Source organism: Equus caballus, chromosome 10 (assembly GCF_041296265.1).
Source record: "Equus caballus isolate H_3958 breed thoroughbred chromosome 10, TB-T2T, whole genome shotgun sequence".
NCBI classification, from domain to species: domain Eukaryota; kingdom Metazoa; phylum Chordata; class Mammalia; order Perissodactyla; family Equidae; genus Equus; species Equus caballus.
Window position 1 is genome coordinate 76677643 of NC_091693.1, and position 16531 is coordinate 76694173.

The 16531-nt window shown below is 38.3% G+C and overlaps 1 long non-coding RNA gene across 1 annotated transcript in view; it reads left to right on the top strand.

The window, feature by feature from the left end:
- Window positions 1–2022: 2022 nt before the first annotated feature.
- LOC138915830 (uncharacterized) overlaps window positions 2023–16531 on the top strand; it is a 42796-nt gene continuing 28287 nt past the window's right edge. The window contains exon 1 of the long non-coding RNA XR_011422162.1: window positions 2023–2130. This is a non-coding gene — a long non-coding RNA (uncharacterized lncRNA). The remainder of the gene's footprint in view (window positions 2131–16531) is intronic.

Genomic DNA, 16531 nt, shown 5'->3' on the forward strand with positions numbered 1-16531 from the left:
TTATAATCTTCACTTAAGCAATCTTCTTAACAATCTATGAAAGAGTTACTAATTATCCTTCTCTTGTTAAATACGAGGGAGAGACACAAAAAAGATGTTAATCATCTTGCCCAAGGTCACAAAGCCAGCAAATGGAAGAATTGGCATTCTGAACTTAGGGAGTTTGGCTCCAGAACTTGCCCTCTTGATTATGTGCTACACCATCCCTCAAAACTTGATGTCATAGTAATCATAATCCAAACCACCAAGTTAGAAGATAAGATCAACGTTTCTTTCACATAACCCTGAATAGATACATTTTACAAAATTTTCAGTTATGGATTTTAACACAAATATGTTAAATTTGGTAATAAGAATGTAAATAAAAAATATCATGAGTCATATATATACTGATCACTGGTATAAATATATCATTCTGTTAGCTACATGGGTGTACCCATGCATCAAATATGGTTCCCATGCTCCAGGAAATTGCAATTTAGCAGTACATGGAAATATATAGACAATATAATAAAATATGTGAAAGAGCCATATGAGTGTCTGAACACAATGCACTTCAGAAACTCAGAACATAGAGAGAGATTACTTTTGATCTAGTGTAAATAGCATCTAAACTAAAACTTAGTGTCGATTGGGAATATGTTACAAAAAGCTTTGAATGTCAGGAGAAATACTTTTAGGCTGCAGAGAACTGCTAAAGATTTTTGTGTTGGCAGACGGCATGTTCAAATGAGTTTAATACTGCAAGGAAAATCACTTTGAAAATTGTAAAATTTAATTTAGATATAAAGACCAATGTTTTTAATGAAGATGAGAAAGTGATAAAGTTGTTTAAAAATTAATGGGAGTCAGCATGCAAAATGAATTGGAGAAAGAGAGAAAATAGAGATAGAGGCATAGGTGAACAGAAACAAAGTAATGCCAGGCCTGAATTAGAACGGTGGCAATAGAGTGAATAATACCAGATGAGCAAGCAAGACCATGGACGGAGATCCATAGGTTTTCATATTTAAATATTTTCACTCAACACTCATTTGACAAATATTAATTCAACACCTAATATGTGCAAGCTTCAGTTTTAGGCACTGATGATTCAATGATAAACAAGGGAAGTAAAGTCCCTGCCTTCATGGGGCTTATCATACAGTGAAACAGATAATAAATAAATATGCAAATAAAAATATAGCTTAAAATAGTGGTAAGTGGTATGAAAAAAATGAAGCAGGGAAGAAGAAGGAAAATTATAGGCAGAGGAGCAGGTATTTTGCATAAAGTATTTGAAGGAGACTCAGTGAGGAGGTGACATTTGAGCAGAGACTTGAAAGATGAAAAAGATCGACACATGCAAAAATCTAGGGAAGAGAATTCCAGGTGGAAGCAATAACTAATATAAATAATAATTTGATTTTCTTTTTTGTCTACCAGAGAAGAAAGTAAAAGATTTTTAAGAAAGGAAATGGTATGACCTAATTTATGTTTTAAGAAGATCATTCAGACTGTTGTATACATTTTCATTAACAGTGAAAACAAAGAAACCAACTTTTTGAAGGTAGAACGACCAAAACTTGCAGGTGGATTGAATATAGAGTGAGGAGGAGAGAGGACTCAAGAATGACTGCTAACTTTGGTCAACTGGCTAAATAATGGCACCGTTAACTAGATCGGGGAGGATAAGGAGAGTCTGCGGATTCAAAGGTTCCTGCTAGGTTTGAGACGGCTCATTGATATCTGTGTAAGTACCGTGTGGGCAATTAGAAAATTGACTGATCTCTGGGGCACTGCAACAATCAGGGGTTAGAAGAAGAGGGGGCAGCAAAGAAAACTAAGGAAGGGAAGCAATAAACCTAAAAGGTGGTAGTATCTGAGAAGCTGAGTGAAATAAAAGTTTTAAGAAAGGAGAGGTCAATTGTGTAAAACTTTGCAGAGAGGTCAAGCATGACAAGAACAGAATATCGATCATTAGATTTGGCAAGATGGAGGTCACTGGTGACTTTGACAAAGGCCAAAGAAAAAAGACTGATTAAGTGAGATAAACACAGAATTCAAAAGAGAAATTGAAGAGAAGACACACAGACAACTATTTTGAGGAGCTTTTCTGTGTGGTAGAGCAGAGGAATGGAACAGGAGCTGGTGAGAAATTTGAGTATATGCATATCTATTTACATGTATAAATATATTTAGGAATATGACCTATGTATGGGATATAAAATAGGAAATTGAAGATACAGGGCATTAAGGGGATTATTGTAGAAATAAGGGTCTTGCTTAGGTAAGAGGGCTTGGGATATAGTGCACAAGAGGAGGGGTTTGCCTGTCCTGATAACATCCAGGGTAGTAATAAGAGAAAAGACAAAGTTTGTAAACACAGATGCAGTAGAATAGTTAAATTTGACAGAATACGGATGTTTGTTTTATTACTTTAATTTTGCCAGTCACATAAGAAGCAAGGTTAGGAAGCCATTAGATGGCCGACCAGAGAGAAGATAGTATAAATTTATTTTGGATAGTGGAAAAGCAATTTTGCCAGGGAAGTATAGTGGCATTTCCAGGAAAAGTTTAATGTTCCCAAGAGATTTGGGGTCGTTAATTAAAGTGAAACCTCAGCGCGATTGTGTGATTTTCTCTAGCTATGCTCAGCTGCTCTGGGAGGTGATGAACAAGATTAAACTTGATTTGGGGTTTTGCAAGGCATTACGATAGAAGGACAGAAGGGCAAAAGAATTGAGAGTATGCAAAAGAGTGATCTCAGTGAGGAAGCGTGAAATCTGTGTTAGGTTAGGAGGAAAGTGAGCAACAGATAAGAGTTACAGTGGAATTAAATAATTGTTGGAATGAGACACCTAGAATAATTCAACTGGAAAAATATGAAGTAGTGGTCATAATGAGTTGTTTGGAATCAGTGTTTCAGAGAGTATGGCCAAACTGTAGGGTATAGGCAATGGAGCCAGTGGCCAACTTGTGGTGAAAGGAAAAAAGCCTTGGAAGGGAAGTCAAAGAACTGAGACATGGGAAGATCAGGTCTGTTTCTATGAGGGTGTTGAGTTTGCCAAAAATGATGATAACTAATGTTAGTAGGGAGAAAGAAAGTGAGCCAGATGCTCAGGTTTTCAGTGAATAAGGGAAAATGACCTGGACATCAGTAGGTGACGGTATCGAGGTGAGTAGTGAGTGGTATAATCTTATAGAGTGAACCTTAAGAGAACAGGAGCATTTTAAAGGGAGAAGAAGACATGGTTGAAAAAAGGATATATGGGGCTGGCCTAGTGGCATAGTGGTTAAGTTTGCACACTCTGTTTCAGTGGCCTGGACTTCACGGGTTTGGATCTCAGGCACGAACCTACACACTCTCATCAAGCCATGCTGTGGTGGCATCCCACATACAAAATAGAGGAAGATTGACACAGGTGTTAGGTTGCGGCCAATCTTCCTCACACACACACAAATAATGATAGTAACAAAAAACAGGATAAGGTATTTATTTCTAAGAGATGCTGGAAAATTTAAAATGGTGAAATGAGCAAGGAAAAGATTTCTCTGTTGAAGGATAACCATTCAATGATTCATAGGGAAAATTCAGGTGGAAAACTTTAATAATAGATAATCTTCATGAATGCCTAGAATTATTGCACATTATCTTACAAAGATATTGCAAGTTAGATATTTATTACTCTCATTGGTAATAGAGGAAAATACAGTTTAGGGAAGTTGAGAATATGCCCAAGGTTGTCACAAGGCTTATAGTAGAAAGGGCTGAACTTGAACCTAGATCTGTCTGATTACGGAGGCTATGCTTCTCCCACTTCACCTTATTATCATTTGTTTATTATGTGGAATAAAAACAGAACATATGATATATTAAGAGCTGAAGAAAGCGCTGAGATAAAACCCTAAAAGACAGGAATAGTCTTGTTCTCCTATGTTTTAAGAAGCCAATATATTAATTTTTACTGAACACTTAAAGTGTACAAGGTGTTGTGGGAAATGGAAAATATAAGAGAACTCTCTACTCTCTAGTTGCTTACTATTTATGAGTAGACATACAATTATTCACATACATTGTATAAGTAAAGGTAACTATACACTAAGTCAGTGTTTCAGTGCTAAATAGGTGTTATAAACAATAAGCACAAACTGAAGTGTACTGGGGTGGAAATCACTGTGGGCTGGAGAGGAAGAGAAGGCTTTATGGAAGATGCAGAATTCTGCTGGACTGTAAGGGATGGAGAGGACCCACAACGACAGGAGTGGGGAAGGCATTTCAGGTAGAAGTGAAAATAGTAGCGAAGGCAGAAATGCTAAAAAGCATACTCTTATGCAAAAGAATATAAAGAAATGCCCTCAGCTCTACTTAGTTTCAATATGCATGTGTGGAGGTTTGTATGGGACAGAAATAGGGTATTCGACTAGAATAGTGAGTTAGACCATATCATGAAGAGTCTTGAATTCCAGGCTAGGAGTTGAATGCTAAGCTTAGGAGATGAAATTTGCAATATTATCCACTAAGGAGCTTCGAATACATTCTTGATTATGGGAGTGCAGGGATGAAAGGTTTGTTGCATAAACTCTGGCTTCCTTCACTGCTTGCACTAAATGCTAATACTCTCCAAGGATCTTGCAAATGCGTCCCTGTCATTCCTATCCCTTTCTTTTTCTTTCTTTTTCTTGCAGGCTTTTTTTGGTGAGGAAGTTTGGCCCTGAGCTAACATCTGTTGCCAGTCCTCTTCTTTTTTTGTCTCCCCAAAGTACATAGTTGTATATACTAGTTGTAAGTCCTTTTAGTTGTTCTATGTGGGATGCCACCACAACATGGCTTGATGAGCAGTGTGTGGGTCCATACCCAGGACCTGAACTGGTGAACTCTGGGCCACTGAAGTGGAGAGCATGGACTTAACCACTACAACACCGGGCTGGTCCCCTATCTCTTTCTTAGTGACATCTCAGAGTCTCTTCATTTTAATCAAGCTACTCCCAACTTCCGCACACATCTGGTCCAGCATTACCTCTAGATGTGTTTTGCTGAGGTTGCTGCCCTGCCTTTAAGGTCCTCATTCCTCAGCTGCATGACCCCTGCTTTGCTTCCTCCAAGACCTTGCTAGAGGCTCCCTTTCTCCTAGATGCCTTCCCAGACTAACTTTCCTCCTCCGAGATCAGCTCCCAGCTTTGTATTTCTTGGCATTGCTAGATTGTTTGTAGGTATGTAATTTTGGCTTTGCTTATGTTGTCCATTTGTTGTCCGTGTGTTACTTTTGTTTTCCTTGGGGTCAATGACCTTGTCTTCAGTTCTTTAGTGTTCTTTAATGTAATTAGCACAGTGCTTTGAAAACAATAGAAGAGTACAAAGAAACACACCCTTGAACCCAGCTTTGTTTCTCTGGATGAGATTCTCTTTGGTTTGAAGGTAACCATAATAACTAACAATAGTGTTTCAGATTGAACTCTCATTTATAATATTTTGGATCTGATCATAAAATAAGATTTAAATAAATTTCTACATCTAAAATTTCAATGCGGTTTGGCAAAATCTTCTTTTTTTTCTTATGAACTCTATCTTAATTGGAAAATTGAATGGAAACTTTACTGAGTCTTATCTGGGGACATTTATAACTTTTTACAATTCATTTTCTGTCTTCCAGTTCAAGTCAAACAAAAAAATTATGCATTCTTTCTTTTTTATTTGTAGCTTCTTTGGAAAGAAGATATTTGCCAATCATAGATCTTTTAAGCATGATTTTCCCTGAAATTTCATTTAATTAAGGAAAGCACCCTGCAGAATGTGGAAGCCCAGTGTCCCCAGACTTCTGCCCCCAAGTGCAACTTTCACCTTAATGGAACTCCAATCATCCCACAAACGAATATATTCAAAATAGCTCGCTAGGCAGTTTCTGGGTTCTCAGTCTCTCCTCTACCCAATATAGTCCCCCTTTTCCTTCCTCACTTCTTTTCCTTTATCAAATTTATTAATAAGTTCATGGAAGGGCTTCAGTTTAAAAAATATATAATAAAGAAGAAATCCCCATTTAGTGTTAGCTTGGTTAGGTAATTACTTGAAACATGTTAATACTGGTTTATGTATACATAAGAACATTTGTGCTTATTAACCTGATAGAGTATTTTTATTCTCAATATGCTTGCACTGATTTTCTATTTTACTTTTATAAAATCATAAAATTTTAGAGTCAGAAAGGGCCTATGATATAACTCCTCATTTTAAAGAACTGAAAGATTCGTCTAAAGAGATGCAGCCAGTCAGCTTCAGAGCTGAAACTGGCACTTTTTAAATTAAAACATACAGACACACAGACTCGTATATACCCTGACTAAACTTCTTTGACCCAGGTCGGTGTGGACACTGGGGTTAGAAGATGTTTAGGACATGCCTGGCCCTCTGAATTTACAGGGAGTGGGGAAGACAAATAGGTAAAACCATCAATTACAACACAAATTGTTACAAGAAATACATGTGTGGAGTGATACGGGAGTTCAGGAGAAGGGATTTAGGGGAAGTCTTTAGAGAAATAGTCATTTTAAACTGAATTTTAAAGTTCAGCCAAGATTCTTCTAAACTGAGTGTAAGAAAGAGGGCATCAGAAGCAGAGGAAACAATGGGAGTAACAAACATGGAGATATTAAAAGCGCATAGCTTATTCAAAGAATGGTGACTGGTTTCGTCTAGTGACAGGTTGGAGAGGGGCCTGAAGGGGAGGAAACTGGCCTGAGACAATGAGGAAAAGGGAAAGTAGAGCTTGTTTGGGGTAGACCTTTTGTACCATGCTGCAGGCTCTAGACTTGTGCTTCAGAGACAATGGAGAGACCCTGAGATTTTTTAAATGACTAAGTCATGTGATTAGATCAGTGTGTCAGCAAGATAAATTGTGACCATAGGATAGCATGGATTAGAGGGAAGAGGTTGTTGAAGTAATTTATATGAGAAATGATCAGGATCTGGGGGGCTGGCCCAGTGGCGCAGCGATTAAGTTCACACGTTCCACTTTGGTGGCCCGGGGTTCGCCAGTTGGATCCCTGGTGCAGACACGGCACCGCTTGGCACACCATGCTGTAGTAGGCATCCCACGTATAAAGTAGAGGAAGATGGGCATGGATGTTAGCTCAGGGCCAGTCTTCCTTAGCAAAAAGAGAACGATTGGCAGCAGATGTTAGCTCAGGGCTAATCTTCCTCAAAAAAAAAAAAAAGAAATGATCAGGATCTGAACTAGGACAGTGTCAGAACAACTGGAGGAAACAAGTTTGATTTAAATATTCTAGACGCAGGAGTAACAAGTGTTGCTGACTGAATAGATTTAGAAGGTGAGAGAGGACTTGAAGGTGGCTTTTACAGTGAATTACTGGCTGCCGTTAAAAGGACAGGAAATACACAGGAACTATGTTAATGTTCTAGACATTAAACCATGCTGACAATGGTTACCTCACTAAATTTTTTAAAGATTACCTAAAAGATCTATTTTCAGATATAGATTTTGTCCAATTCAAGTTTTCTTAAGATAATATGTAAGTCCCTTTCTATATTCTAATAATAAAGAATTAAGTTTAAACTTCAGTGTTTAACAATAAGTACAAGAAAAAGTCAGGAATTTTAAGATGCACCGTTTATTTAATTAACTTTTGAAAGAGCAAATTTCAAAAGAGAATAAGCACTGACAAATGTATGAGTTCATGATTGCTTGAACACTGGGGACACATACTGAGAAATCTGAAGTCACAGCCTCTTTATTCACACATATATTATACACACACACACATATGCATGAATATATATTCATATATATATACATACAAAAACTATTTAGGACTTACTAGATTTTTTAAGTGTTAAAAATTGTTCTAAATGGTTTACGAATGTTGACTCATTTTTTCTGCATAATAATCCTATAAGGTAGGTATTATTATTATTCCCAGTCTACAGTTATGGAATTTGAGGCACAGGTTGTTTAAGAAACTCAACCAAGGTCACAGAGCTGGTAGGTGTCAGATCCTAACTTTGAACATAAATGTCTGGCTCCAGAGTCCTTGTTATGCTTTTTTAAGAATGTAAGAAACTATCATTTGCCTTTTTCCGATATGTTAGTATTCAGGTAAAGCTGTGTTCATCCTTTACCACATTAGGTGTTGAAAAACTCTATGTACGAAAGGGAAAAGAATGTATTGGTTAGACAGAACTCTCAACAGCAGCATGCTGGATGAATATTCAGCAGATTGGTAAGACAGATATCGTCTGTTCACTGAATCTGGAGTGCAGTTATGGGTCTTTGATTTAATCCTGCATAGACTCTAACAAACAAAAACCTGTCTGCATACACCATTTTCATTTTACTTCTATAAAAAAGCATGATAGCAGACACAAAACTTAAAGGTGTTATTCAGCAATTGGAAATGAAAGTTCACAAGTGTATAAATGAACCTGAGTGTTATAAAGACCAGTTAGTAACATTTTGAGCCTAAGAAATAATCAATTTATTTATAAATAATTCTGCAATTTTTAAAGTATCTTTTTTTTCCCCAGAAAATAATACACACAGACTTTGAGAAGTCAGCAGCAGGAGGAAAGCGAAGGGAGTTCAGCTTCACTGGATTGTGTCAAGGAATAGAAAAAGCCACAATGACTACTATTCTCTTTCCCTTTGCTCTCATGGCCTCTTGAGTTACCATTTATCATTGAGGGATCCTATCCAGGCTCATTTTATCATAATGCTTTCCTTGACTGTCCTTAGCAGTCCCCCTCATTGAAAACCTCCCTCCCTTTAGACTCTACTGGGCACCCGAGGAAATACATGGAACTCATACTAAAAGGGCATTGAACAGGTTAATGGCCTAGTGCCCATGGCTCACACTCACAAATGCTTCATGCTAAAGAACTGCCATGATTTTAATTTCTGCTACCCCATATTGGTTAGGTTTCATAAGTCCATCTGAGAAAAATGGCTGCGGGCATGGGCAGACAAATGGATTCATTCCAGGCATAGATCTACGTGGGGAGTGTATTTTAGTGAACCTGGGGTAATGTTTAAATGCATTGCGATATATTCCAGTGGAGGAAGACTATATCTGATCAGGTGTTTACGGGAAGTGCCACCTCATCTATATCTCTTCTATTATCTTCCAAAATAATAGACACACTTCCACTTACTATGTTCTGTTTATTGCTTTGCAAAGAGCTGGGGCTAGTAAATACCAATTCTTCTTGATTTATACTTGATTTATAGAGTTTCTTTTCAGTATGGGGTAGAAGTCCAGCCACCTGGGTACTAGCCCTCAATTCAACACTAATTAGCCAGATGATGTTGGTGGAAATTCCCACCTCCCCTGAGCCTCATCTGTACAAAGGGATACCACTATGTCTTCTACTTCCTAGGATGATGCAATCATCAAATAATATAGCCATTGTCTATTCGAGGAAAGTCTTAGTTTTTCTGAGTTGCTCTGTCCTGTTGATTCTACTAACAGATGAAGAATAAGTTGTAAGTGAGACATAGAAAGGAAAAATTTAAGTTTGTACATGTGTGTATGTGGTGCTTGTTTTTCACATTTTAAAAGATAATCTATTAGTAACGGACTTCGCTTCATACACTGATTGTTTTTCTCTAGGGTCACAATGAATTGGGCCAGTTCATTCAAAATATGAGACTTAACCATCATGAAAGACCAACTTTGCTCCTGGAATATTGAATTAGGGTTATCACTCACTGACTGTACAGGAAGTATTATGACATAGTTTCTAGCGGCCTGAAACAAATGATAGAGAACAATGACAACAGTCACAAATATTAGCATAGCACCATTTACAAAAGGGCTTTCACAAGCTTTACCTTGCTGAATCCTCATACTATCCTGGGAGGTATAGGTCATTATTATTTCCATTTCAAAAATGAGAAACAGGCTAAGGGACATCAACTTCCCCAGCACCACATAGCGAGAAAGGGACAGCTGTGACCTGACCTAGGTCGTCTGAAATCAGATTCTGAGCTGTTCCCACTATACTGTATTTCATTTTCCAAATAAAACAATTCTTTTTAGCTAAAAAAAATAAATATTACCTAATTTTTTTTTCTGGTGATTCTCAGAGCCAGAACTGAAGTTGTTAGGAATGAGGCAAGCATCCCAGGGAGGATTAAACCTGGAGATAATAACAGCGTGGATAACATTCCCAGAGTACTTGCTTCCTGGCAGATACTGCTATAAGTACTTTGCACATATCAATTCTTTTAAGGGTTACAAAAATCCTGATTTCTATGATGTAATATTCCTCTTCTCATTCACAGGCACTGAAATTAAATAACCTGCTTATGCCTGTGCAGTGAATTAGTTGAATATCTGAATTTTCACCCAGGAAGCCTAGCTTTGGGGCCCAGTGCATAACCTCTTACACTAGGTCACTCCCACCAGCCTATGTCAGCTACACTTGGTGGCATCCCCAGCATCACAGTACCAGGGAAGGACCAGACTGGCAGACAGAGCGGTGACGAGGAGACTAAGTTGGAAAAGGTAAACAGTGATCAATGATGAAAGGCAAGAGGGCAAGAGGGAGGGTCTGGCAAGCAGAGTGGGAGAATCTCTCCACGATAGACTGTTAGCATCACACAGTGGGCTTAGCTGCAAGGCTAGCACATGGCAGGAGTCTGGTTCCTGAGGACTCCGGGCAGAAGCAGATAATACACAGTCCCAGAGAGACAAAGGAATCAAATGGTAGGATGGTGGGTCTCACCTGGCTGGACCATGGTGGAGTAAGCCAGGACCTAATTGTTGGAAGGGAAATACAAGGTTGCATTTTACAAAAAGAAAAAAGAAAAAAAGAAAAAGAAAAAACCCCAGAACACTGTAAAAGCCTAGGGCACAAAATTGGAATGGGATGACCAGGATGGATTTATACCTCACTGAGTGTGATGGAGGCTGCCGCGTTAGAGAGAATGGCTCTAGGCATGGTATGCTCTAGCTAAGAAGTTAAGGCCAGTTGCTCTTTGAACTTCTATTTCCTGGCCTGCAATAGTACCCACTCCAATAGATTTGGAATAAATAAGATGAGAGCTCATCAATATCACTGGGGGGGAGGGCTTCAGATTCAGATTCAAGGGTAAGAACAAGCCTGTATGTGGTAAAGGAAATGGTTACAGCTGTGAGATTGGGCATTTAAGGCTCAATCCAGATGTCACCTCCTCCAAAACATTTTCCTGGATCCCCAAGGCTGATTTTATTAATCCTCTCTGCAATAATATTGAATGCTAAGCTCACTTCCTGCTCTGAATTGTAATTAGCTTTTTTCTTTCCTTATCCATTTTAGGAATTTGGTTGAGGATTGAGTTATTCATACTCCTCAGGTTGTGTCACGTGATCATTAATAATCAACAAAGACCCCTCTTGTCTTATTTATGTATTTATCCAATCCCTTTTAATCGACAGTCTCCATACCCATGGCCCTCCACACTGAAGGCCATCCTTTAAGTGTGTTTCCATATATCGTTTTATTTGTACGGTAAATGGGCATTGTTGATTTGTGTGAGTGTATCTTAATTTACATGTATGGTATTGTTATAGATTTTTTTTTTCTGTTTCTTCCTTTTTAATTTAATCAGCATTCTGTGTTATTTTGTTAAATCTAATTCTTTGATTCGAACAGCCACAAAGCATCTCATAACGTGCTTCCAAGGTGATGGAACCTATATTGCCTCCACCTGGTTGCTAAACCTTTAAGAGTTTAGATGAGCCTTTCCCTGGCGTAGATAACAGGAGAAAGAGTGCTCACTCACAGCAGTTAGATTACAGATTGCCTAATTGCTCTCCAAATGGTATACTTTTCAGTTCATGTGTCTGTCTAGATTATACATTTCTTGAGGGCAGGGAGAGTATCTTACACCTTTTTGCTTCCTCACAGCCTAGCTCAATGCAGAGAAAGGGATTAGTGCACATTTATTCAATAAAGGAATGGGACCAGACAGGCCAGAAGGTTTTATTTCCAAAGGCAAATAGCATGGTGGAATACATGGTGAGAACCACATCACACCAATTCACCTACAAGGAGAGTCCTCTTTCAGTTTACCAGTGAGGGGGGAAAAAACACTGTCTAAAAGCTGCCAGAGCTTAGAGACTCTGTGTCCTGTCTTTGAATTTCTGTTTCCGCAGAGGAGTGGAAGTGCTTTCCATTATTTTGAGTAAAAAGGACAAGCTCTGTGGGGCTTCCCACAATTGTTCTGAGAGCCAGCAAACAGACGCTCCAATACCACTTCTCCCAGAAATCAGCATCGTTTCCTCTCTCACTGTAGCTTCTGGTTTTAAAAAAAAGAAAAAAAGTTCCTGTTTGTGATGAACAGAGGTCAGATCTCTCCGTGGGAATGTTCACAGAGCATTAACAGTCTTCTCCAGACAATGTCATAGTGTCATAGAGTACGTTTTACCTTCCACATAGAATCTCCGTGTGGAATGTGCATGGCCTGGGATATTCATCAGGGGATGACAAACTGATGGCAACATCAGGGGTCAATGCCTGACCAACTGGAAGATGAACATTGGTGGCTTTTTCAAATAAAGTGATACAGGTTCCTGGCATGAAATCAAGGCTGCAGTAGTAAGCAAGTAGCATTATTGCTTAAAACAAAACTCAAGTATTCCCAAGCATTAGTCTGTGTCCTAAAACAATACAGGTCAAAATATCATGTATTTTTCAATTATTTATGCCTAGAAAAAATTAGACAAAATCAAAATAATAAAATCTATCATCTGTTATAACGTCTAATTTTTAAACATTCTACCATATTTATAGCTCTTATAACACTGGAATTTTTTACTTTATATTTAACATCCAAAATATGATTTTCCTCAAGCAGAAAGAGAAAAATGTTTAATAATAAAGTGATAATAGTTTTCTAGTGGAAGGGAATATGTAGCATCAACAACTGACCATTTTCATTTGGCACTGTGAACATCAGAGCACCTGAGAATCTGGAGAGCTGTGTTCCAGAATTGGCATTGCTTGAGTGGCTGAGTGGTCTTAGACGTTGTACCTCTTCACAGGGCTTCTGTATCTGTAAAGCAGAGGCTACAGTGGATGATACTAAAATCTATTCTTGTAGATTTAGTAAAGCCAGGAAATTCGAATCTTACCTGTTACCTATTAGTGGGGTTGGGTCAAACTAAATATCTGACCAAGAGTTTTGCGTTAGTTTTCAAATGACAGTGATCTCCAGGAAAGCTCAGCAAAGGATGGGGAGTTTTAGTTTTCCCATCAATCCTGGCAGGACATGTTTTCCAAAAAGAGTGTTATCACACACACTAAAAATGAAAATAAACATGAAAGTGGTATGTAACAATGGACACGATCAATGTGACAAACAAAGGATAGCTTTCCCAAAATCTAATCAAATTGTCTACAAACTTCTTTTAACAAGATTGGCTTACTACCTGATCAAAATATCCATTAACAAGAAATATCTCAAAGATGCCCTCTGAAAAACAATTAAGCTCTGAAATTGTAGTCACCACATATTATTTGGTCGTGGTATCAGAGAGAGATGCGCCAATGTTAACCTTGGTGGCTAATGCTTATTGAGGGGATACATACAGTTCTAAGTTGTTTTTATGGGCTGATTCATTTAATCCTCACAAAAACCCTATCAAGTAGCTGCTAGTATTATATTATTTTATAGATGAGGAATATGAGGCTCAGAAAAGATAATTAATATGTTCAAGGTTCACAATCAATAGGGAATTGAGCTGCAATTCAACTCAGGTGTTCAGCTCCAGAGTCCATGTTCTTATCCATAATACCATGATGAATGAATATTAAAAATGGTGTTACATTTTTCAGAATTCCTTTTCCTCCCTTTCTCTCTTCTTCCCTCCCTTCCTTTGTCCTTCTCTCCACCCTCTTTCTCTCTCCTTTTCTTTCATCAAATATAATTTAAACACCCACAAGAGTCGGATACTTCTGCGTACTGAGAATTCTAAGGTAAATCAAATGGAATCCCTAATCATCAAAGTATTCACTACTCAGTGGGATAAACAGATACACATGAACGTAAAGATGAGATGCTCTGATAACCACAAAATGGCCACAATGAGAGCCCAGTTGGTCCAAGGAGTCTGGGAAAGAGATTCCAAAATCAATACTTAACCTGGCATCAAAGACTGAATACCAAGCATAAATAGAAGGGACAATGCATTGTCAATAGAAGAAGCAGTTTGTGTAAAGTCCCAGAGCTTAAAATTTCATAATATTTCCCTGGAGTAGTAAATACTTTCATGTGGCTTCAGCACACAGACCTAGAGGATGAGATAGACAAGTGATAGCTGTACACTCAATAGATTTGTGGTCTCTCCTTAGTCACTTGACACTCATCACCTTGCAATATTTTAAAATTATGTGTTCCCTAATAATTTAGGTGATAAATGTGCTGTGAAAAAAATCAATTCTGCTTAAGATTCAAATCAGCTCTTTGTCAACATTCACATTTGCATTTGTGATCCTCATAATAACTCTTTGAAGCATATAGAATGAATATTTCCATTATTGTCATTTTACAGTTCAGCACAGAGAGGCTCAGGAAGACACAATGGCTTGGTCAAACTGACATTAACACTAAATGGCAGCACCAACATTTTGACCCCTAATCCAATTCTGTTTCCCGCACCACAGTCTATGGACGGACCAATGCTCTGCCCTATATCTTACCACCACATAAGGTGGGCAGAGCAGAAAAATGACAGGAGCGTGGGTCTCTTATGCTTCAGTGAGTCACTATATCAGTTCAATGCTATTTCCAGATTTCTCATTATGTGATGAAAGCCTATTTGCTGAAAAAGACTAAACAAAATACTGAGTAACCAATAGTCAATTAAAACTGAGATCTTGCTTCATTTGATGTAATAATATTTTTAAATCGCTGCAGTATTGGTCATTTTTTCTGATAGCTGTCTGCCCAAATATTTTTATTAGCTAATTGTGTTAAGAAAAACCTTTCATACAAAAAAAGAAAAAAAGACAGTACAAAGGAAATGTCTGTTGCGAGATGTCTTCGTTTAGTTCAGGTTGCCATAACAGAATCCCAGAGTTTGGGGGGCTTAAACAAAAGAAATTTATTTCTCACAGTTCTGGAGGCTGGGAAGGCCAAGATAAGGTGCTGGCAAGGTTGGTTTCACTCTAAGGCCTATTCTCTTGGCTTGTAGGTGGCTGCCACTTCTGTGTGTGCTCACATCATCTCTTCTTTGTGCTCACTCAGAGAGGGAGCAAGCTCTCTGAGGTCTCTTCTAATAAAGGCACTAAAACCATCATGAGGTCCCACCCTTATGACTTCATTTCATGCTAATTACCTCTCAAAGGCCCCACAAATTCTTGCCACATTGAGGATTAGGGCTTCAACATAAAAATTTGGGGGGGGGTACACAAATATTCAGTCCATAACAGGAGACAATTCTGCATGAGTCTTTTGTGTTCCTGCATGTTTTATGAGCAGAGTCAATGACAGCATTTTTCTGGACTATCCTTTCAAAGTTGTTACAAAACAAATGGCTTTGGAAGACAGAGATAGTGTCTCCTTGTGGAAAAGAGGGCAGTTTTATTTACTGTGCAGTTTAGTAAGGAGAGCATCTCTCTTGGAGGTGAGATTGAACAGATTTGCTTGCAATCCATTATAAAAGATCGGGGTTTCCTAAACTCAGGATTTCTCTCCTATGACACAACCCACTGCAAGTGCCAGTGTCACCTGGCCCTGGTCATGTTGGCCTCTGGGAACTGGGGTTCTGGGAACCAGTGCAAGAAAATGCTGATATCCTGCGACTGGTATTGCTGTGAGTAATAAACTGTCTTTGGTCTCACCCAGATTTTGTGTCTTTTGCCTGCATCCATAAATCTGTGGCAGGCTAACTTGTAGCTTGCAAGCAGGATAAGATCTCAGATCCCTCACGGTTCTTCACAATATCTAAACAAAAAAACCACATTGCAATAAGGCAAGAAGAATTTACATATGAATATAAATAACTCCTAGGCTAAAATGAAGCCCAGTATTGAGGCTGTATTACATATTTTAATGTTTCGATTATCATTTTACTTCCAAGGCTCTCATGTAATGTCAGAGGCAGAAATTATCTCAGAATAATTCAGTCAAACCAGTTCAGCAAAGAAGGCCTCATCATGGGGAGAACCAAGTCTCCTTGATGGAAATAGCTTAGATATCAGTAAAAAGCTTCACACATATTTAATCCAACTAATAAAATCAAGCACACGTATTAATTGACTGAACTATTTCTTTATTGAATAAAGTTTATCAGATACGTATGGACTGCTCACAGCTGTGGCAGGTATTCCTCTCGACACTGAGAAAGACAAAAGCATAAAGAATGGTGAAAAGTCTCTGTGCTTAGGAAACCTGGATTCCCATCTGGGAGAGAGTCAACAGTGAATGAATAAATATCATTTCAGATGGGGAAAAGTCCATGAAAGATAAAAAATCACAAGAGGATAGAGAGTAATAGAAGCCAGTGGAGCACTTAACATATGGAAGAAGGCCTCTTTGACAAGAGGATGTGTGAG